This window comes from Ranitomeya variabilis, chromosome 3 (assembly GCF_051348905.1).
Source record: "Ranitomeya variabilis isolate aRanVar5 chromosome 3, aRanVar5.hap1, whole genome shotgun sequence".
NCBI lineage: Eukaryota > Metazoa > Chordata > Amphibia > Anura > Dendrobatidae > Ranitomeya > Ranitomeya variabilis.
In genome coordinates this window covers 375,690,667-375,709,742 of record NC_135234.1, presented here as the reverse complement: position 1 = coordinate 375,709,742, position 19,076 = coordinate 375,690,667, and the positions used below count along the sequence as shown (strand labels likewise).

The following is a 19,076-nucleotide window of genomic DNA, read 5'->3' as shown; positions in this document are numbered from 1 at the left end:
GCAGAACTATCATCTACAGAACTTCCAGAGTTTCTGGAAAATGTCTTCCCTGCGGCAATCTTTTGCTATGTCTCCACAGTGGGTTTCGGTTGTAGGCCTTGGTGTGGACCAAGTGGCAAACCATTTCTGATCATCGCTTCTCGGCCAAATGGCTCAAGATCAAGTGTAGTGTCTGTTCTTATCTGATACGTCCCCTATTTGGGGACCATATATTAAATAGATTTTTGGAATAGGGAGCTGGAAATGGAGCTTGCTTTGTCGCACGGAACCTTCATGTGCTGTCACAATGGGGATGGAGGGTGTGGTTATGCAGATTCAAAACGCGTTGTGCACAGCTTGAACACACGCACACCGCAGAACTGTCATCTACAGAGCTTCCAGAGTTTCTGGAAAATGTCTTCCCTGCGGCAATCTTTTGCTATGTCTCCACAGTGGGTTTCGGTTGTAGGCCTTGGTGTGGCCCAAGTGACAAACCATTTCTGATCATCGCTTCTCGGCCAAATGGCACAAGATCAAGCGTAGTGTCTGTTCTTATCTGATACGTCCCCTATTTGGGGACCATATATTAAATGGATTTTTGGAATAGGGAGCTGGCAATGGAGCTTGCTTCGTCGCACGGAACCTTCACGTGCTGTCACAATGGGGATGGAGGGTGTGGTTATGCAGATTCAAAACGCGTTGTGCACAGCTTGAACACACGCACACCACAGAACTGTCATCGACAGAGCTTCCAGAGTTTCTGGAAAATGTCTTCCCTGCGGCAATCTTTTGCTATGTCTCCACAGTGGGTTTCGGTTGTAGGCCTTGGTGCGGCCCAAGTGGCAAACCATTTCTGATCATCGCTTCTCGGCCAAATGGCTCAAGATCAAGCGTAGTGTCTGTTCTTATCTGATACGTCCCCTATTTGGGGACCATATATTAAATGGATTTTTGGAATAGGGAGCTGGAAATGGAGCTTGCTTTGTCACACTGAACCTTCACGTGCTGTCACAATGGGGATGGAGGGTGTGGTTATGCAGATTCGAAACGCTTTGTGCACAGCTTGAACACACGCACACCGCAGAACTGTCATCTACAGAGCTTCCAGAGTTTCTGGAAAATGTCTTCCCTGCGGCAATCTTTTGCTATGTCTCCACAGTGGGTTTCGGTTGTAGGCCTTGGTGCGGCCCAAGTGGCAAACCATTTCTGATCATCGCTTCTCGGCCAAATGGCTCAAGATCAAGCGTAGTGTCTGTTCTTATCTGATACGTCCCCTATTTGGGGACCATATATTAAATAGATTTTTGGAATAGGGAGCTGGAAATGGAGCTTGCTTTGTCGCACGGAACCTTCATGTGCTGTCACAATGGGGATGGAGGGTGTGGTTATGCAGATTCAAAACGCGTTGTGCACAGCTTGAACACACGCACACCGCAGAACTGTCATCGACAGAGCTTCCAGAGTTTCTGGAAAATGTCTTCCCTGCGGCAATCTTTTGCTATGTCTCCACAGTGGGTTTCGGTTGTAGGCCTTGGTGCGGCCCAAGTGGCAAACCATTTCTGATCATCGCTTCTTGGCCAAATGGCTCAAGATCAAGCGTAGTGTCTGCTCTTATCTGATATGTCCCCTATTTGGGGACCATATATTAAATAGATTTTTGGAATAGGGAGCTGGAAATGGAGCTTGCTTTGTCGCACGGAACCTTCACGTGCTGTCACAATGGGGATGGGGGGTGTGGTTATGCAGATTCAAAACGCGTTGTGCACAGCTTGAACACACGCACACCGCAGAACTATCATCTACAGAACTTCCAGAGTTTCTGGAAAATGTCTTCCCTGCGGCAATCTTTTGCTATGTCTCCACAGTGGGTTTCGGTTGTAGGCCTTGGTGCGGCCCAAGTGGCAAACCATTTCTGATCATCGCTTCTCGGCCAAATGGCTCAAGATCAAGCGTAGTGTCTGTTCTTATCTGATACGTCCCCTATTTGGGGACCATATATTAAATAGATTTTTGGAATAGGGAGTTGGAAATGGAGCTTGCTTTGTCGCACGGAACCTTCACGTGCTGTCACAATGGGGATGGAGGGTGTGGTTATGCAGATTCAAAACGCGTTGTGCACAGCTTGAACACACGCACACCGCAGAACTATCATCTACAGAACTTCCAGAGTTTCTGGAAAATGTCTTCCCTGCGGCAATCTTTTGCTATGTCTCCACAGTGGGTTTCGGTTGTAGGCCTTGGTGCGGCCCAAGTGGCAAACCATTTCTGATCATCGCTTCTCGGCCAAATGCCTCAAGATCAAGCGTAGTGTCTGTTCTTATCTGATACGTCCCCTATTTGGGGACCATATATTAAATAGATTTTTGGAATAGGGAGCTGGAAATGGAGCTTGCTTTGTCGCACGGAACCTTCATGTGCTGTCACAATGGGGATGGAGGGTGTGGTTATGCAGATTCAAAACGCGTTGTGCACAGCTTGAACACACGCACACCGCAGAACTGTCATCGACAGAGCTTCCAGAGTTTCTGGAAAATGTCTTCCCTGCAGCAATCTTTTGCTATGTCTCCACAGTGGGTTTCGGTTTTAGGCCTTGGTGCGGCCCAAGTGGCAACCCATTTCTGATCATCGCTTCTCGGCCAAATGGCTCAAGTTTAAGCGTAGTGTCTGTTCTTATCTGATACGTCCCCTATTTGGGGACCATATATTAAATGGATTTTTGGAATAGGGAGCTGGAAATGGAGCTTGCTTTGTCACACGGAACCTTCACGTGCTGTCACAATGGGGATGGAGGGTGTGGTTATGCAGATTCAAAACGCGTTGTGCACAGCTTGAACACACGCACACCGCAGAACTGTCATCTACAGAGCTTCCAGAGTTTTTGGAAAATGTCTTCCCTGCGGCAATCTTTTGCTATGTCTCCACAGTGGGTTTCGGTTGTAGGCCTTGGTGCGGCCCAAGTGGCAAACCATTTCTGATCATCGCTTCTCGGCCAAATGGCTCAAGATCAAGTGTAGTGTCTGTTCTTATCTGATACGTCCCCTATTTGGGGACCATATATTAAATAGATTTTTGGAATAGGGAGCTGGAAATGGAGCTTGCTTTGTCGCACGGAACCTTCACGTGCTGTCACAATGGGGATGGAGGGTGTGGTTATGCAGATTCAAAACGCGTTGTGCACAGCTTGAACACACGCACACCGCAGAACTGTCATCTACAGAGCTTCCAGAGTTTCTGGAAAATGTCTTCCCTGCGGCAATCTTTTGCTATGTCTCCACAGTGGGTTTCGGTTGTAGGCCTTGGTGTGGCCCAAGTGGCAAACCATTTCTGATCATCGCTTCTCGGCCAAATGGCTCAAGATCAAGCGTAGTGTCTGTTCTTATCTGATACGTCCCCTATTTGGGGACCATATATTAAATGGATTTTTGGAATAGGGAGCTGGAAATGGAGCTTGCTTCGTCGCACGGAACCTTCACGTGCTGTCACAATGGGGATGGAGGGTGTGGTTATGCAGATTCAAAACGCGTTGTGCACAGCTTGAACACACGCACACCACAGAATTGTCATCGACAGAGCTTCCAGAGTTTCTGGAAAATGTCTTCCCTGCGGCAATCTTTTGCTATGTCTCCACAGTGGGTTTCGGTTGTAGGCCTTGGTGCGGCCCAAGTGGCAAACCATTTCTGATCATCGCTTCTCGGCCAAATGGCTCAAGATCAAGCGTAGTGTCTGTTCTTATCTGATACGTCCCCTATTTGGGGACCATATAATAAATGGATTTTTGGAATAGGGAGCTGGAAATGGAGCTTGCTTTGTCACACGGAACCTTCACGTGCTGTCACAATGGGGATGGAGGGTGTGGTTATGCAGATTCGAAACGCGTTGTGCACAGCTTGAACACACGCACACCGCAGAACTGTCATCTACAGAGCTTCCAGAGTTTCTGGAAAATGTCTTCCCTGCGGCAATCTTTTGCTAAGTCTCCACAGTGGGTTTCGGTTGTAGGCCTTGGTGCGGCCCAAGTGGCAAACCATTTCTGATCATCGCTTCTCGGCCAAATGGCTCAAGATCAAGCGTAGAGTCTGTTCTTATCTGATACGTCCCCTATTTGGGGACCATATATTAAATGGATTTTTGGAATAGGATGCTGGAAATGGAGCTTGCTTTGTCGCACGGAACCTTCACGTGCTGTCACAATGGGGATGGAGGGTGTGGTTATGCAGATTCAAAACGCGTTGTGCACAGCTTGAACACACGCACACCGCAGAACTGTCATCTACAGAGCTTCCAGAGTTTCTGGAAAATGTCTTCCCTGCGGCAATCTTTTGCTATGTCTCCACAGTGGGTTTCGGTTGTAGGCCTTGGTGCGGCCCAAATGGCAAACCATTTCTGATCATCGCTTCTCGGCCAAATGGCTCAAGATCAAGCGTAGAGTCTGTTCTTATCTGATACGTCCCCTATTTGGGGACCATATATTAAATGGATTTTTGGAATAGGGAGCTGGCAATGGAGCTTGCTTTGTCGCACGGAACCTTCACGTGCTGTCACAATGGGGATGGAGGGTGTGGTTATGCAGATTCGAAACGCGTTGTATACAGCTTGAACACACGCACACCGCAGAACTGTCATCTACAGAGCTTCCAAAGTTTCTGGAAAATGTCTTCCCTGCGGCAATCTTTTGCTATGTCTCCACAGTGGGTTTCGGTTGTAGGCCTTGGTGCGGCCCAAGTGGCAAACCATTTCTGATCATCGCTTCTCGGCCAAATGGCTCAAGATCAAGCGTAGAGTCTGTTCTTATCTGATACGTCCCCTATTTGGGGACCATATATTAAATGGATTTTTGGAATAGGGAGCTGGAAATGGAGCTTGCTTTGTCGCACGGAACCTTCACGTGCTGTCACAATGGGGATGGAGGGTGTGGTTATGCAGATTCAAAACGCGTTGTGCACAGCTTGAACACACGCACACCGCAGAACTGTCATCTACAGAGCTTCCAGAGTTTCTGGAAAATGTCTTCCCTGCGGCAATCTTTTGCTATGTCTCCACAGTGGGTTTCGGTTGTAGGCCTTGGTGCGGCCCAAGTGGCAAACCATTTCTCATCATCGCTTCTCGGCCAAATGGCTCAAGATCAAGCGTAGTGTCTGTTCTTATCTGATACGTACCCTATTTGGGGACCATATATTAAATAGATTTTTGGAATAGGGAACTGGAAATGGAGCTTGCTTTGTCGCACGGAACCTTCACTTGCTGTCACAATGGGGATGGAGGGTGTGGTTATGCAGATTCAAAACGCGTTGTGCACAGCTTGAACACACGCACACCGCAGAACTGTCATCTACAGAACTTCCAGAGTTTCTGGAAAATGTCTTCCCTGCGGCAATCTTTTGCTATGTCTCCACAGTGGGTTTCGGTTGTAGGCCTTGGTGCGGCCCAAGTGGCACACCATTTCTGATCATCGCTTCTCGGCCAAATGGCTCAAGATCAAGCGTAGTGTCTGTTCTTATCTGATACGTCCCCTATTTGGGGACCATATATTAAATGGATTTTTGGAATAGGGAGCTGGAAATGGAGCTTGCTTTGTCGCACGGAACCTTCACGTGCTGTCACAATGGGGATGGAGGGTGTGGTTATGCAGATTCAAAACGCGTTGTGCACAGCTTGAACACACGCACACCGCAGAACTGTCATCTACAGAGCTTCCAGAGTTTCTGGAAAATGTCTTCCCTGCGGCAATCTTTTGCTATGTCTCCAGAGTGGGTTTCAGTTGTAGGCCTTGGGGCGGCCCAAGTGGCAAACCATTTCTGATCATCGCTTCTCGGCCAAATGGCTCAAGATCAAGCGTAGTGTCTGTTCTTCTCGGATACGTCCCCTATTTGGGGACCATATATTAAATGGATTTTTGGAATAGGGAGCTGGAAATGGAGCTTGCTTTGTCACATGGAACCTTCACGTGCTGTCACAATGGGGATGGAGGGTGTGATTATGCAGATTCAAAACGCGTTGTGCACAGCTTGAACACACGCACACCGCAGAACTGTCATCGACAAAGCTTCCAGAGTTTCTGGAAAATGTCTTCCCTGCGGCAATCTTTTGCTATGTCTCCACAGTGGGTTTCGGTTGTAGGCCTTGGTGCGGCCCAAGTGGCAAACCATTTCTGATCATCGTTTCTCGGCCAAATGGCTCAAGATCAAGCGTAGTGTCTGTTCTTATCTGATACGTCCCCTATTTGGGGACCATATATTAAATAGATTTTTGGAATAGGGAGCTGGAAATGGAGCTTGCTTTGTCGCACAGAACCTTCACGTGCTGTCACAATGAGGATGGAGGGTGTGGTTATGCAGATTCAAAATGCGTTGTGCACAGCTTGAACACACGCACACCGCAGAACTGTCATCTACAGAGCTTCCAGGGTTTCTGGAAAATGTCTTCCCTGCGGCAATCTTTTGCTATGTCTCCACAGTGGGTTACGGTTGTAGGCCTTGGTGAGGCCTAAGTGGCAAACCATTTCTGATCATCGCTTCTCGGCCAAATGGCTCAAGATCAAGCGTAGTGTCTGTTCTTATCTGATACGTCCCCTATTTGGGGACCATATATTAAATGGATTTTTGGAAAACGGAGCTGGAAATGGAGCTTGCTTCGTCAGACGGAACCTACACATGCTGTCACAATGGGGATGGAGGGTGTGGTTATGCAGATTCAAAACGCGTTGTGCACAGCTTGAACACACGCACACCGCAGAACTGTCATCGACAGAGCTTCCAGAGTTTCTGGAAAATGTCTTCCCTGCGGCAATCTTTTGCTATGTCTCCACAGTGGGTTTCGGTTGTAGGCCTTGGTGCGGCCCAAGTGGCAAACCATTTCTGATCATCGCTTCTCGGCCAAATGGCTCAAGATCAAGCGTAGTGTCTGTTCTTATCTGATACGTCCCCTATTTGGGGACCATATATTAAATAGATTTTTGGAATAGGGAGCTGGAAATGGAGCTTGCTTTGTCGCACGGAACCTTCATGTGCTGTCACAATGGGGATGGAGGGTGTGGTTATGCAGATTCAAAACGCGTTGTGCACAGCTTGAACACACGCACACCGCAGAACTGTCATCGACAGAGCTTCCAGAGTTTCTGGAAAATGTCTTCCCTGCGGCAATCTTTTGCTATGTCTCCACAGTGGGTTTCGGTTGTAGGCCTTGGTGCGGCCCAAGTGGCAAACCATTTCTGATCATCGCTTCTTGGCCAAATGGCTCAAGATCAAGCGTAGTGTCTGCTCTTATCTGATATGTCCCCTATTTGGGGACCATATATTAAATAGATTTTTGGAATAGGGAGCTGGAAATGGAGCTTGCTTTGTCGCACGGAACCTTCACGTGCTGTCACAATGGGGATGGAGGGTGTGGTTATGCAGATTCAAAACGCGTTGTGCACAGCTTGAACACACGCACACCGCAGAACTATCATCTACAGAACTTCCAGAGTTTCTGGAAAATGTCTTCCCTGCGGCAATCTTTTGCTATGTCTCCACAGTGGGTTTCGGTTGTAGGCCTTGGTGCGGCCCAAGTGGCAAACCATTTCTGATCATCGCTTCTCGGCCAAATGGCTCAAGATCAAGCGTAGTGTCTGTTCTTATCTGATACGTCCCCTATTTGGGGACCATATATTAAATAGATTTTTGGAATAGGGAGTTGGAAATGGAGCTTGCTTTGTCGCACGGAACCTTCACGTGCTGTCACAATGGGGATGGAGGGTGTGGTTATGCAGATTCAAAACACGTTGTGCACAGCTTGAACACACGCACACCGCAGAACTATCATCTACAGAACTTCCAGAGTTTCTGGAAAATGTCTTCCCTGCGGCAATCTTTTGCTATGTCTCCACAGTGGGTTTCGGTTGTAGGCCTTGGTGTGGACCAAGTGGCAAACCATTTCTGATCATCGCTTCTCGGCCAAATGGCTCAAGATCAAGTGTAGTGTCTGTTCTTATCTGATACGTCCCCTATTTGGGGACCATATATTAAATAGATTTTTGGAATAGGGAGCTGGAAATGGAGCTTGCTTTGTCGCACGGAACCTTCATGTGCTGTCACAATGGGGATGGAGGGTGTGGTTATGCAGATTCAAAACGCGTTGTGCACAGCTTGAACACACGCACACCGCAGAACTGTCATCTACAGAGCTTCCAGAGTTTCTGGAAAATGTCTTCCCTGCGGCAATCTTTTGCTATGTCTCCACAGTGGGTTTCGGTTGTAGGCCTTGGTGTGGCCCAAGTGACAAACCATTTCTGATCATCGCTTCTCGGCCAAATGGCACAAGATCAAGCGTAGTGTCTGTTCTTATCTGATACGTCCCCTATTTGGGGACCATATATTAAATGGATTTTTGGAATAGGGAGCTGGCAATGGAGCTTGCTTCGTCGCACGGAACCTTCACGTGCTGTCACAATGGGGATGGAGGGTGTGGTTATGCAGATTCAAAACGCGTTGTGCACAGCTTGAACACACGCACACCACAGAACTGTCATCGACAGAGCTTCCAGAGTTTCTGGAAAATGTCTTCCCTGCGGCAATCTTTTGCTATGTCTCCACAGTGGGTTTCGGTTGTAGGCCTTGGTGCGGCCCAAGTGGCAAACCATTTCTGATCATCGCTTCTCGGCCAAATGGCTCAAGATCAAGCGTAGTGTCTGTTCTTATCTGATACGTCCCCTATTTGGGGACCATATATTAAATGGATTTTTGGAATAGGGAGCTGGAAATGGAGCTTGCTTTGTCACACTGAACCTTCACGTGCTGTCACAATGGGGATGGAGGGTGTGGTTATGCAGATTCGAAACGCTTTGTGCACAGCTTGAACACACGCACACCGCAGAACTGTCATCTACAGAGCTTCCAGAGTTTCTGGAAAATGTCTTCCCTGCGGCAATCTTTTGCTAAGTCTCCACAGTGGGTTTCGGTTGTAGGCCTTGGTGCGGCCCAAGTGGCAAACCATTTCTGATCATCGCTTCTCGGCCAAATGGCTCAAGATCAAGCGTAGAGTCTGTTCTTATCTGATACGTCCCCTATTTGGGGACCATATATTAAATGGATTTTTGGAATAGGATGCTGGAAATGGAGCTTGCTTTGTCGCACGGAACCTTCACGTGCTGTCACAATGGGGATGGAGGGTGTGGTTATGCAGATTCAAAACGCGTTGTGCACAGCTTGAACACACGCACACCGCAGAACTGTCATCTACAGAGCTTCCAGAGTTTCTGGAAAATGTCTTCCCTGCGGCAATCTTTTGCTATGTCTCCACAGTGGGTTTCGGTTGTAGGCCTTGGTGCGGCCCAAATGGCAAACCATTTCTGATCATCGCTTCTCGGCCAAATGGCTCAAGATCAAGCGTAGAGTCTGTTCTTATCTGATACGTCCCCTATTTGGGGACCATATATTAAATGGATTTTTGGAATAGGGAGCTGGCAATGGAGCTTGCTTTGTCGCACGGAACCTTCACGTGCTGTCACAATGGGGATGGAGGGTGTGGTTATGCAGATTCAAAACGCGTTGTGCACAGCTTGAACACATGCACACCGCAGAACTGTCATCTACAGAGCTTCCAGAGTTTCTGGAAAATGTCTTCCCTGCGGCAATCTTTTGCTATGTCTCCACAGTGGGTTTCGGTTGTAGGCCTTGGTGCGGCCCAATTGGCAAACCATTTCTGATCATCGCTTCTCGGCCAAATGGCTCAAGATCAAGCGTAGTGTCTGTTCTTATCTGATACGTCCCCTATTTGGGGACCATATATTAAATAGATTTTTGGAATAGGGAGTTGGAAATGGAGCTTGCTTTGTCGCACGGAACCTTCACGTGCTGTCACAATGGGGATGGAGGGTGTGGTTATGCAGATTCAAAACGCGTTGTGCACAGCTTGAACACACGCACACCGCAGAACTATCATCTACAGAACTTCCAGAGTTTCTGGAAAATGTCTTCCCTGCGGCAATCTTTTGCTATGTCTCCACAGTGGGTTTCGGTTGTAGGCCTTGGTGCGGCCCAAGTGGCAAACCATTTCTGATCATCGCTTCTCGGCCAAATGGCTCAAGATCAAGCGTAGTGTCTGTTCTTATCTGATACGTCCCCTATTTGGGGACCATATATTAAATAGATTTTTGGAATAGGGAGCTGGAAATGGAGCTTGCTTTGTCGCACGGAACCTTCATGTGCTGTCACAATGGGGATGGAGGGTGTGGTTATGCAGATTCAAAACGCGTTGTGCACAGCTTGAACACACGCACACCGCAGAACTGTCATCGACAGAGCTTCCAGAGTTTCTGGAAAATGTCTTCCCTGCGGCAATCTTTTGCTATGTCTCCACAGTGGGTTTCGGTTGTAGGCCTTGGTGCGGCCCAAGTGGCAAACCATTTCTGATCATCGCTTCTTGGCCAAATGGCTCAAGATCAAGCGTAGTGTCTGCTCTTATCTGATATGTCCCCTATTTGGGGACCATATATTAAATAGATTTTTGGAATAGGGAGCTGGAAATGGAGCTTGCTTTGTCGCACGGAACCTTCACGTGCTGTCACAATGGGGATGGGGGGTGTGGTTATGCAGATTCAAAACGCGTTGTGCACAGCTTGAACACACGCACACCGCAGAACTATCATCTACAGAACTTCCAGAGTTTCTGGAAAATGTCTTCCCTGCGGCAATCTTTTGCTATGTCTCCACAGTGGGTTTCGGTTGTAGGCCTTGGTGCGGCCCAAGTGGCAAACCATTTCTGATCATCGCTTCTCGGCCAAATGGCTCAAGATCAAGCGTAGTGTCTGTTCTTATCTGATACGTCCCCTATTTGGGGACCATATATTAAATAGATTTTTGGAATAGGGAGTTGGAAATGGAGCTTGCTTTGTCGCACGGAACCTTCACGTGCTGTCACAATGGGGATGGAGGGTGTGGTTATGCAGATTCAAAACGCGTTGTGCACAGCTTGAACACACGCACACCGCAGAACTATCATCTACAGAACTTCCAGAGTTTCTGGAAAATGTCTTCCCTGCGGCAATCTTTTGCTATGTCTCCACAGTGGGTTTCGGTTGTAGGCCTTGGTGCGGCCCAAGTGGCAAACCATTTCTGATCATCGCTTCTCGGCCAAATGCCTCAAGATCAAGCGTAGTGTCTGTTCTTATCTGATACGTCCCCTATTTGGGGACCATATATTAAATAGATTTTTGGAATAGGGAGCTGGAAATGGAGCTTGCTTTGTCGCACGGAACCTTCATGTGCTGTCACAATGGGGATGGAGGGTGTGGTTATGCAGATTCAAAACGCGTTGTGCACAGCTTGAACACACGCACACCGCAGAACTGTCATCGACAGAGCTTCCAGAGTTTCTGGAAAATGTCTTCCCTGCAGCAATCTTTTGCTATGTCTCCACAGTGGGTTTCGGTTTTAGGCCTTGGTGCGGCCCAAGTGGCAACCCATTTCTGATCATCGCTTCTCGGCCAAATGGCTCAAGTTTAAGCGTAGTGTCTGTTCTTATCTGATACGTCCCCTATTTGGGGACCATATATTAAATGGATTTTTGGAATAGGGAGCTGGAAATGGAGCTTGCTTTGTCACACGGAACCTTCACGTGCTGTCACAATGGGGATGGAGGGTGTGGTTATGCAGATTCAAAACGCGTTGTGCACAGCTTGAACACACGCACACCGCAGAACTGTCATCTACAGAGCTTCCAGAGTTTTTGGAAAATGTCTTCCCTGCGGCAATCTTTTGCTATGTCTCCACAGTGGGTTTCGGTTGTAGGCCTTGGTGCGGCCCAAGTGGCAAACCATTTCTGATCATCGCTTCTCGGCCAAATGGCTCAAGATCAAGCGTAGTGTCTGTTCTTATCTGATACGTCCCCTATTTGGGGACCATATATTAAATGGATTTTTGGAATAGGGAGCTGGAAATGGAGCTTGCTTCGTCGCACGGAACCTTCACGTGCTGTCACAATGGGGATGGAGGGTGTGGTTATGCAGATTCAAAACGCGTTGTGCACAGCTTGAACACACGCACACCACAGAACTGTCATCGACAGAGCTTCCAGAGTTTCTGGAAAATGTCTTCCCTGCGGCAATCTTTTGCTATGTCTCCACAGTGGGTTTCGGTTGTAGGCCTTGGTGCGGCCCAAGTGGCAAACCATTTCTGATCATCGCTTCTCGGCCAAATGGCTCAAGATCAAGCGTAGTGTCTGTTCTTATCTGATACGTCCCCTATTTGGGGACCATATATTAAATAGATTTTTGGAATAGGGAGCTGGAAATGGAGCTTGCTTTGTCGCACGGAACCTTCATGTGCTGTCACAATGGGGATGGAGGGTGTGGTTATGCAGATTCAAAACGCGTTGTGCACAGCTTGAACACACGCACACCGCAGAACTGTCATCGACAGAGCTTCCAGAGTTTCTGGAAAATGTCTTCCCTGCGGCAATCTTTTGCTATGTCTCCACAGTGGGTTTCGGTTGTAGGCCTTGGTGCGGCCCAAGTGGCAAACCATTTCTGATCATCGCTTCTTGGCCAAATGGCTCAAGATCAAGCGTAGTGTCTGCTCTTATCTGATATGTCCCCTATTTGGGGACCATATATTAAATAGATTTTTGGAATAGGGAGCTGGAAATGGAGCTTGCTTTGTCGCACGGAACCTTCACGTGCTGTCACAATGGGGATGGGGGGTGTGGTTATGCAGATTCAAAACGCGTTGTGCACAGCTTGAACACACGCACACCGCAGAACTATCATCTACAGAACTTCCAGAGTTTCTGGAAAATGTCTTCCCTGCGGCAATCTTTTGCTATGTCTCCACAGTGGGTTTCGGTTGTAGGCCTTGGTGCGGCCCAAGTGGCAAACCATTTCTGATCATCGCTTCTCGGCCAAATGGCTCAAGATCAAGCGTAGTGTCTGTTCTTATCTGATACGTCCCCTATTTGGGGACCATATATTAAATAGATTTTTGGAATAGGGAGTTGGAAATGGAGCTTGCTTTGTCGCACGGAACCTTCACGTGCTGTCACAATGGGGATGGAGGGTGTGGTTATGCAGATTCAAAACGCGTTGTGCACAGCTTGAACACACGCACACCGCAGAACTATCATCTACAGAACTTCCAGAGTTTCTGGAAAATGTCTTCCCTGCGGCAATCTTTTGCTATGTCTCCACAGTGGGTTTCGGTTGTAGGCCTTGGTGCGGCCCAAGTGGCAAACCATTTCTGATCATCGCTTCTCGGCCAAATGCCTCAAGATCAAGCGTAGTGTCTGTTCTTATCTGATACGTCCCCTATTTGGGGACCATATATTAAATAGATTTTTGGAATAGGGAGCTGGAAATGGAGCTTGCTTTGTCGCACGGAACCTTCATGTGCTGTCACAATGGGGATGGAGGGTGTGGTTATGCAGATTCAAAACGCGTTGTGCACAGCTTGAACACACGCACACCGCAGAACTGTCATCGACAGAGCTTCCAGAGTTTCTGGAAAATGTCTTCCCTGCAGCAATCTTTTGCTATGTCTCCACAGTGGGTTTCGGTTTTAGGCCTTGGTGCGGCCCAAGTGGCAACCCATTTCTGATCATCGCTTCTCGGCCAAATGGCTCAAGTTTAAGCGTAGTGTCTGTTCTTATCTGATACGTCCCCTATTTGGGGACCATATATTAAATGGATTTTTGGAATAGGGAGCTGGAAATGGAGCTTGCTTTGTCACACGGAACCTTCACGTGCTGTCACAATGGGGATGGAGGGTGTGGTTATGCAGATTCAAAACGCGTTGTGCACAGCTTGAACACACGCACACCGCAGAACTGTCATCTACAGAGCTTCCAGAGTTTTTGGAAAATGTCTTCCCTGCGGCAATCTTTTGCTATGTCTCCACAGTGGGTTTCGGTTGTAGGCCTTGGTGCGGCCCAAGTGGCAAACCATTTCTGATCATCGCTTCTCGGCCAAATGGCTCAAGATCAAGTGTAGTGTCTGTTCTTATCTGATACGTCCCCTATTTGGGGACCATATATTAAATAGATTTTTGGAATAGGGAGCTGGAAATGGAGCTTGCTTTGTCGCACGGAACCTTCACGTGCTGTCACAATGGGGATGGAGGGTGTGGTTATGCAGATTCAAAACGCGTTGTGCACAGCTTGAACACACGCACACCGCAGAACTGTCATCTACAGAGCTTCCAGAGTTTCTGGAAAATGTCTTCCCTGCGGCAATCTTTTGCTATGTCTCCACAGTGGGTTTCGGTTGTAGGCCTTGGTGTGGCCCAAGTGGCAAACCATTTCTGATCATCGCTTCTCGGCCAAATGGCTCAAGATCAAGCGTAGTGTCTGTTCTTATCTGATACGTCCCCTATTTGGGGACCATATATTAAATGGATTTTTGGAATAGGGAGCTGGAAATGGAGCTTGCTTCGTCGCACGGAACCTTCACGTGCTGTCACAATGGGGATGGAGGGTGTGGTTATGCAGATTCAAAACGCGTTGTGCACAGCTTGAACACACGCACACCACAGAACTGTCATCGACAGAGCTTCCAGAGTTTCTGGAAAATGTCTTCCCTGCGGCAATCTTTTGCTATGTCTCCACAGTGGGTTTCGGTTGTAGGCCTTGGTGCGGCCCAAGTGGCAAACCATTTCTGATCATCGCTTCTCGGCCAAATGGCTCAAGATCAAGCGTAGTGTCTGTTCTTATCTGATACGTCCCCTATTTGGGGACCATATAATAAATGGATTTTTGGAATAGGGAGCTGGAAATGGAGCTTGCTTTGTCACACGGAACCTTCACGTGCTGTCACAATGGGGATGGAGGGTGTGGTTATGCAGATTCGAAACGCGTTGTGCACAGCTTGAACACACGCACACCGCAGAACTGTCATCTACAGAGCTTCCAGAGTTTCTGGAAAATGTCTTCCCTGCGGCAATCTTTTGCTAAGTCTCCACAGTGGGTTTCGGTTGTAGGCCTTGGTGCGGCCCAAGTGGCAAACCATTTCTGATCATCGCTTCTCGGCCAAATGGCTCAAGATCAAGCGTAGAGTCTGTTCTTATCTGATACGTCCCCTATTTGGGGACCATATATTAAATGGATTTTTGGAATAGGATGCTGGAAATGGAGCTTGCTTTGTCGCACGGAACCTTCACGTGCTGTCACAATGGGGATGGAGGGTGTGGTTATGCAGATTCAAAACGCGTTGTGCACAGCTTGAACACACGCACACCGCAGAACTGTCATCTACAGAGCTTCCAGAGTTTCTGGAAAATGTCTTCCCTGCGGCAATCTTTTGCTATGTCTCCACAGTGGGTTTCGGTTGTAGGCCTTGGTGCGGCCCAAATGGCAAACCATTTCTGATCATCGCTTCTCGGCCAAATGGCTCAAGATCAAGCGTAGAGTCTGTTCTTATCTGATACGTCCCCTATTTGGGGACCATATATTAAATGGATTTTTGGAATAGGGAGCTGGCAATGGAGCTTGCTTTGTCGCACGGAACCTTCACGTGCTGTCACAATGGGGATGGAGGGTGTGGTTATGCAGATTCGAAACGCGTTGTATACAGCTTGAACACACGCACACCGCAGAACTGTCATCTACAGAGCTTCCAAAGTTTCTGGAAAATGTCTTCCCTGCGGCAATCTTTTGCTATGTCTCCACAGTGGGTTTCGGTTGTAGGCCTTGGTGCGGCCCAAGTGGCAAACCATTTCTGATCATCGCTTCTCGGCCAAATGGCTCAAGATCAAGCGTAGAGTCTGTTCTTATCTGATACGTCCCCTATTTGGGGACCATATATTAAATGGATTTTTGGAATAGGGAGCTGGAAATGGAGCTTGCTTTGTCGCACGGAACCTTCACGTGCTGTCACAATGGGGATGGAGGGTGTGGTTATGCAGATTCAAAACGCGTTGTGCACAGCTTGAACACACGCACACCGCAGAACTGTCATCTACAGAGCTTCCAGAGTTTCTGGAAAATGTCTTCCCTGCGGCAATCTTTTGCTATGTCTCCACAGTGGGTTTCGGTTGTAGGCCTTGGTGCGGCCCAAGTGGCAAACCATTTCTCATCATCGCATCTCGGCCAAATGGCTCAAGATCAAGCGTAGTGTCTGTTCTTATCTGATACGTACCCTATTTGGGGACCATATATTAAATAGATTTTTGGAATAGGGAACTGGAAATGGAGCTTGCTTTGTCGCACGGAACCTTCACTTGCTGTCACAATGGGGATGGAGGGTGTGGTTATGCAGATTCAAAACGCGTTGTGCACAGCTTGAACACACGCACACCGCAGAACTGTCATCGACAGAGCTTCCAGAGTTTCTGGAAAATGTCTTCCCTGCGGCAATCTTTTGCTATGTCTCCACAGTGGGTTTCGGTTGTAGGCCTTGGTGCGGCCCAAGTGGCAAACCATTTCTGATCATCGCTTCTTGGCCAAATGGCTCAAGATCAAGCGTAGTGTCTGCTCTTATCTGATATGTCCCCTATTTGGGGACCATATATTAAATAGATTTTTGGAATAGGGAGCTGGAAATGGAGCTTGCTTTGTCGCACGGAACCTTCACGTGCTGTCACAATGGGGATGGGGGGTGTGGTTATGCAGATTCAAAACGCGTTGTGCACAGCTTGAACACACGCACACCGCAGAACTATCATCTACAGAACTTCCAGAGTTTCTGGAAAATGTCTTCCCTGCGGCAATCTTTTGCTATGTCTCCACAGTGGGTTTCGGTTGTAGGCCTTGGTGCGGCCCAAGTGGCAAACCATTTCTGATCATCGCTTCTCGGCCAAATGGCTCAAGATCAAGCGTAGTGTCTGTTCTTATCTGATACGTCCCCTATTTGGGGACCATATATTAAATAGATTTTTGGAATAGGGAGTTGGAAATGGAGCTTGCTTTGTCGCACGGAACCTTCACGTGCTGTCACAATGGGGATGGAGGGTGTGGTTATGCAGATTCAAAACGCGTTGTGCACAGCTTGAACACACGCACACCGCAGAACTATCATCTACAGAACTTCCAGAGTTTCTGGAAAATGTCTTCCCTGCGGCAATCTTTTGCTATGTCTCCACAGTGGGTTTCGGTTGTAGGCCTTGGTGCGGCCCAAGTGGCAAACCATTTCTGATCATCGCTTCTCGGCCAAATGCCTCAAGATCAAGCGTAGTGTCTGTTCTTATCTGATACGTCCCCTATTTGGGGACCATATATTAAATAGATTTTTGGAATAGGGAGCTGGAAATGGAGCTTGCTTTGTCGCACGGAACCTTCATGTGCTGTCACAATGGGGATGGAGGGTGTGGTTATGCAGATTCAAAACGCGTTGTGCACAGCTTGAACACACGCACACCGCAGAACTGTCATCGACAGAGCTTCCAGAGTTTCTGGAAAATGTCTTCCCTGCAGCAATCTTTTGCTATGTCTCCACAGTGGGTTTCGGTTTTAGGCCTTGGTGCGGCCCAAGTGGCAACCCATTTCTGATCATCGCTTCTCGGCCAAATGGCTCAAGTTTAAGCGTAGTGTCTGTTCTTATCTGATACGTCCCCTATTTGGGGACCATATATTAAATGGATTTTTGGAATAGGGAGCTGGAAATGGAGCTTGCTTTGTCACACGGAACCTTCACGTGCTGTCACAATGGGGATGGAGGGTGTGGTTATGCAGATTCAAAACGCGTTGTGCACAGCTTGAACACACGCACACCGCAGAACTGTCATCTACAGAGCTTCCAGAGTTTTTGGAAAATGTCTTCCCTGCGGCAATCTTTTGCTATGTCTCCACAGTGGGTTTCGGTTGTAGGCCTTGGTGCGGCCCAAGTGGCAAACCATTTCTGATCATCGCTTCTCGGCCAAATGGCTCAAGATCAAGTGTAGTGTCTGTTCTTATCTGATACGTCCCCTATTTGGGGACCATATATTAAATAGATTTTTGGAATAGGGAGCTGGAAATGGAGCTTGCTTTGTCGCACGGAACCTTCACGTGCTGTCACAATGGGGATGGAGGGTGTGGTTATGCAGATTCAAAACGCGTTGTGCACAGCTTGAACACACGCACACCGCAGAACTGTCATCTACAGAGCTTCCAGAGTTTCTGGAAAATGTCTTCCCTGCGGCAATCTTTTGCTATGTCTCCACAGTGGGTTTCGGTTGTAGGCCTTGGTGTGGCCCAAGTGGCAAACCATTTCTGATCATCGCTTCTCGGCCAAATGGCTCAAGATCAAGCGTAGTGTCTGTTCTTATCTGATACGTCCCCTATTTGGGGACCATATATTAAATGGATTTTTGGAATAGGGAGCTGGAAATGGAGCTTGCTTCGTCGCACGGAACCTTCACGTGCTGTCACAATGGGGATGGAGGGTGTGGTTATGCAGATTCAAAACGCGTTGTGCACAGCTTGAACACACGCACACCACAGAACTGTCATCGACAGAGCTTCCAGAGTTTCTGGAAAATGTCTTCCCTGCGGCAATCTTTTGCTATGTCTCCACAGTGGGTTTCGGTTGTAGGCCTTGGTGCGGCCCAAGTGGCAAACCATTTCTGATCATCGCTTCTCGGCCAAATGGCTCAAGATCAAGCGTAGTGTCTGTTCTTATCTGATACGTCCCCTATTTGGGGACCATATAATAAATGGATTTTTGGAATAGGGAGCTGGAAATGGAGCTTGCTTTGTCACACGGAACCTTCACGTGCTGTCACAATGGGGATGGAGGGTGTGGTTATGCAGATTCGAAACGCGTTGTGCACAGCTTGAACACACGCACACCGCAGAACTGTCATCTACAGAGCTTCCAGAGTTTCTGGAAAATGTCTTCCCTGCGGCAATCTTTTGCTAAGTCTCCACAGTGGGTTTCGGTTGTAGGCCTTGGTGCGGCCCAAGTGGCAAACCATTTCTGATCATCGCTTCTCGGCCAAATGGCTCAAGATCAAGCGTAGAGTCTGTTCTTATCTGATACGTCCCCTATTTGGGGACCATATATTAAATGGATTTTTGGAATAGGATGCTGGAAATGGAGCTTGCTTTGTCGCACGGAACCTTCACGTGCTGTCACAATGGGGATGGAGGGTGTGGTTATGCAGATTCAAAACGCGTTGTGCACAGCTTGAACACACGCACACCGCAGAACTGTCATC

At 48.1% G+C, this 19,076-nt stretch overlaps 1 non-coding gene and 53 pseudogenes across 1 annotated transcript; all 54 read left to right on the top strand.

Moving 5' to 3' along the window:
• Nucleotides 1–132: 132 nt before the first annotated feature.
• LOC143759806 (U2 spliceosomal RNA) lies at nt 133–308 on the top strand (annotated as a pseudogene).
• A 177-nt stretch (nt 309–485) lies between these two features.
• On the top strand, nt 486–661 carry LOC143761510 (U2 spliceosomal RNA; annotated as a pseudogene).
• Nucleotides 662–838: 177 nt separating this feature from the next.
• Nucleotides 839–1,014, top strand: LOC143762494 (U2 spliceosomal RNA; annotated as a pseudogene).
• Nucleotides 1,015–1,191: 177 nt separating this feature from the next.
• On the top strand, nt 1,192–1,367 carry LOC143818856 (U2 spliceosomal RNA; annotated as a pseudogene).
• Nucleotides 1,368–1,544: 177 nt separating this feature from the next.
• On the top strand, nt 1,545–1,722 carry LOC143762359 (U2 spliceosomal RNA; annotated as a pseudogene).
• A 175-nt stretch (nt 1,723–1,897) lies between these two features.
• On the top strand, nt 1,898–2,073 carry LOC143760302 (U2 spliceosomal RNA; annotated as a pseudogene).
• Nucleotides 2,074–2,250: 177 nt separating this feature from the next.
• LOC143762908 (U2 spliceosomal RNA) lies at nt 2,251–2,426 on the top strand (annotated as a pseudogene).
• Nucleotides 2,427–2,603: 177 nt separating this feature from the next.
• Nucleotides 2,604–2,779, top strand: LOC143763095 (U2 spliceosomal RNA; annotated as a pseudogene).
• Nucleotides 2,780–2,956: 177 nt separating this feature from the next.
• LOC143760861 (U2 spliceosomal RNA) lies at nt 2,957–3,132 on the top strand (annotated as a pseudogene).
• A 177-nt stretch (nt 3,133–3,309) lies between these two features.
• Nucleotides 3,310–3,485, top strand: LOC143763595 (U2 spliceosomal RNA; annotated as a pseudogene).
• Nucleotides 3,486–3,662: 177 nt separating this feature from the next.
• On the top strand, nt 3,663–3,838 carry LOC143762373 (U2 spliceosomal RNA; annotated as a pseudogene).
• Nucleotides 3,839–4,015: 177 nt separating this feature from the next.
• On the top strand, nt 4,016–4,191 carry LOC143761805 (U2 spliceosomal RNA; annotated as a pseudogene).
• A 177-nt stretch (nt 4,192–4,368) lies between these two features.
• On the top strand, nt 4,369–4,544 carry LOC143762085 (U2 spliceosomal RNA; annotated as a pseudogene).
• A 177-nt stretch (nt 4,545–4,721) lies between these two features.
• On the top strand, nt 4,722–4,897 carry LOC143761563 (U2 spliceosomal RNA; annotated as a pseudogene).
• Nucleotides 4,898–5,074: 177 nt separating this feature from the next.
• Nucleotides 5,075–5,251, top strand: LOC143762228 (U2 spliceosomal RNA; annotated as a pseudogene).
• Nucleotides 5,252–5,427: 176 nt separating this feature from the next.
• LOC143759960 (U2 spliceosomal RNA) lies at nt 5,428–5,603 on the top strand (annotated as a pseudogene).
• Nucleotides 5,604–5,780: 177 nt separating this feature from the next.
• On the top strand, nt 5,781–5,968 carry LOC143762889 (U2 spliceosomal RNA). The gene has a single exon (XR_013212280.1). It is a non-coding gene; the product is annotated as a U2 spliceosomal RNA (small nuclear RNA).
• A 165-nt stretch (nt 5,969–6,133) lies between these two features.
• On the top strand, nt 6,134–6,309 carry LOC143760181 (U2 spliceosomal RNA; annotated as a pseudogene).
• Nucleotides 6,310–6,486: 177 nt separating this feature from the next.
• LOC143760135 (U2 spliceosomal RNA) lies at nt 6,487–6,666 on the top strand (annotated as a pseudogene).
• A 173-nt stretch (nt 6,667–6,839) lies between these two features.
• LOC143818855 (U2 spliceosomal RNA) lies at nt 6,840–7,015 on the top strand (annotated as a pseudogene).
• A 177-nt stretch (nt 7,016–7,192) lies between these two features.
• Nucleotides 7,193–7,368, top strand: LOC143761964 (U2 spliceosomal RNA; annotated as a pseudogene).
• Nucleotides 7,369–7,545: 177 nt separating this feature from the next.
• Nucleotides 7,546–7,721, top strand: LOC143760301 (U2 spliceosomal RNA; annotated as a pseudogene).
• Nucleotides 7,722–7,898: 177 nt separating this feature from the next.
• Nucleotides 7,899–8,074, top strand: LOC143759794 (U2 spliceosomal RNA; annotated as a pseudogene).
• Nucleotides 8,075–8,251: 177 nt separating this feature from the next.
• Nucleotides 8,252–8,427, top strand: LOC143761509 (U2 spliceosomal RNA; annotated as a pseudogene).
• A 177-nt stretch (nt 8,428–8,604) lies between these two features.
• On the top strand, nt 8,605–8,780 carry LOC143762483 (U2 spliceosomal RNA; annotated as a pseudogene).
• A 177-nt stretch (nt 8,781–8,957) lies between these two features.
• LOC143761804 (U2 spliceosomal RNA) lies at nt 8,958–9,133 on the top strand (annotated as a pseudogene).
• A 177-nt stretch (nt 9,134–9,310) lies between these two features.
• LOC143762084 (U2 spliceosomal RNA) lies at nt 9,311–9,486 on the top strand (annotated as a pseudogene).
• A 177-nt stretch (nt 9,487–9,663) lies between these two features.
• LOC143760300 (U2 spliceosomal RNA) lies at nt 9,664–9,839 on the top strand (annotated as a pseudogene).
• Nucleotides 9,840–10,016: 177 nt separating this feature from the next.
• Nucleotides 10,017–10,192, top strand: LOC143818853 (U2 spliceosomal RNA; annotated as a pseudogene).
• Nucleotides 10,193–10,369: 177 nt separating this feature from the next.
• LOC143762357 (U2 spliceosomal RNA) lies at nt 10,370–10,547 on the top strand (annotated as a pseudogene).
• Nucleotides 10,548–10,722: 175 nt separating this feature from the next.
• Nucleotides 10,723–10,898, top strand: LOC143760299 (U2 spliceosomal RNA; annotated as a pseudogene).
• Nucleotides 10,899–11,075: 177 nt separating this feature from the next.
• LOC143762907 (U2 spliceosomal RNA) lies at nt 11,076–11,251 on the top strand (annotated as a pseudogene).
• Nucleotides 11,252–11,428: 177 nt separating this feature from the next.
• LOC143763094 (U2 spliceosomal RNA) lies at nt 11,429–11,604 on the top strand (annotated as a pseudogene).
• A 177-nt stretch (nt 11,605–11,781) lies between these two features.
• On the top strand, nt 11,782–11,957 carry LOC143763583 (U2 spliceosomal RNA; annotated as a pseudogene).
• A 177-nt stretch (nt 11,958–12,134) lies between these two features.
• LOC143818852 (U2 spliceosomal RNA) lies at nt 12,135–12,310 on the top strand (annotated as a pseudogene).
• A 177-nt stretch (nt 12,311–12,487) lies between these two features.
• LOC143762356 (U2 spliceosomal RNA) lies at nt 12,488–12,665 on the top strand (annotated as a pseudogene).
• A 175-nt stretch (nt 12,666–12,840) lies between these two features.
• Nucleotides 12,841–13,016, top strand: LOC143760298 (U2 spliceosomal RNA; annotated as a pseudogene).
• A 177-nt stretch (nt 13,017–13,193) lies between these two features.
• LOC143762906 (U2 spliceosomal RNA) lies at nt 13,194–13,369 on the top strand (annotated as a pseudogene).
• A 177-nt stretch (nt 13,370–13,546) lies between these two features.
• LOC143763092 (U2 spliceosomal RNA) lies at nt 13,547–13,722 on the top strand (annotated as a pseudogene).
• A 177-nt stretch (nt 13,723–13,899) lies between these two features.
• Nucleotides 13,900–14,075, top strand: LOC143760850 (U2 spliceosomal RNA; annotated as a pseudogene).
• Nucleotides 14,076–14,252: 177 nt separating this feature from the next.
• LOC143763572 (U2 spliceosomal RNA) lies at nt 14,253–14,428 on the top strand (annotated as a pseudogene).
• A 177-nt stretch (nt 14,429–14,605) lies between these two features.
• On the top strand, nt 14,606–14,781 carry LOC143762372 (U2 spliceosomal RNA; annotated as a pseudogene).
• A 177-nt stretch (nt 14,782–14,958) lies between these two features.
• Nucleotides 14,959–15,134, top strand: LOC143761803 (U2 spliceosomal RNA; annotated as a pseudogene).
• A 177-nt stretch (nt 15,135–15,311) lies between these two features.
• On the top strand, nt 15,312–15,487 carry LOC143762082 (U2 spliceosomal RNA; annotated as a pseudogene).
• A 177-nt stretch (nt 15,488–15,664) lies between these two features.
• On the top strand, nt 15,665–15,840 carry LOC143761562 (U2 spliceosomal RNA; annotated as a pseudogene).
• A 177-nt stretch (nt 15,841–16,017) lies between these two features.
• On the top strand, nt 16,018–16,194 carry LOC143762846 (U2 spliceosomal RNA; annotated as a pseudogene).
• A 176-nt stretch (nt 16,195–16,370) lies between these two features.
• Nucleotides 16,371–16,548, top strand: LOC143762355 (U2 spliceosomal RNA; annotated as a pseudogene).
• Nucleotides 16,549–16,723: 175 nt separating this feature from the next.
• On the top strand, nt 16,724–16,899 carry LOC143760297 (U2 spliceosomal RNA; annotated as a pseudogene).
• A 177-nt stretch (nt 16,900–17,076) lies between these two features.
• Nucleotides 17,077–17,252, top strand: LOC143762905 (U2 spliceosomal RNA; annotated as a pseudogene).
• A 177-nt stretch (nt 17,253–17,429) lies between these two features.
• LOC143763090 (U2 spliceosomal RNA) lies at nt 17,430–17,605 on the top strand (annotated as a pseudogene).
• A 177-nt stretch (nt 17,606–17,782) lies between these two features.
• On the top strand, nt 17,783–17,958 carry LOC143760839 (U2 spliceosomal RNA; annotated as a pseudogene).
• A 177-nt stretch (nt 17,959–18,135) lies between these two features.
• Nucleotides 18,136–18,311, top strand: LOC143763561 (U2 spliceosomal RNA; annotated as a pseudogene).
• A 177-nt stretch (nt 18,312–18,488) lies between these two features.
• On the top strand, nt 18,489–18,664 carry LOC143762371 (U2 spliceosomal RNA; annotated as a pseudogene).
• A 177-nt stretch (nt 18,665–18,841) lies between these two features.
• LOC143761802 (U2 spliceosomal RNA) lies at nt 18,842–19,017 on the top strand (annotated as a pseudogene).
• The last annotated feature ends 59 nt before the right edge of the window (nt 19,018–19,076 follow it).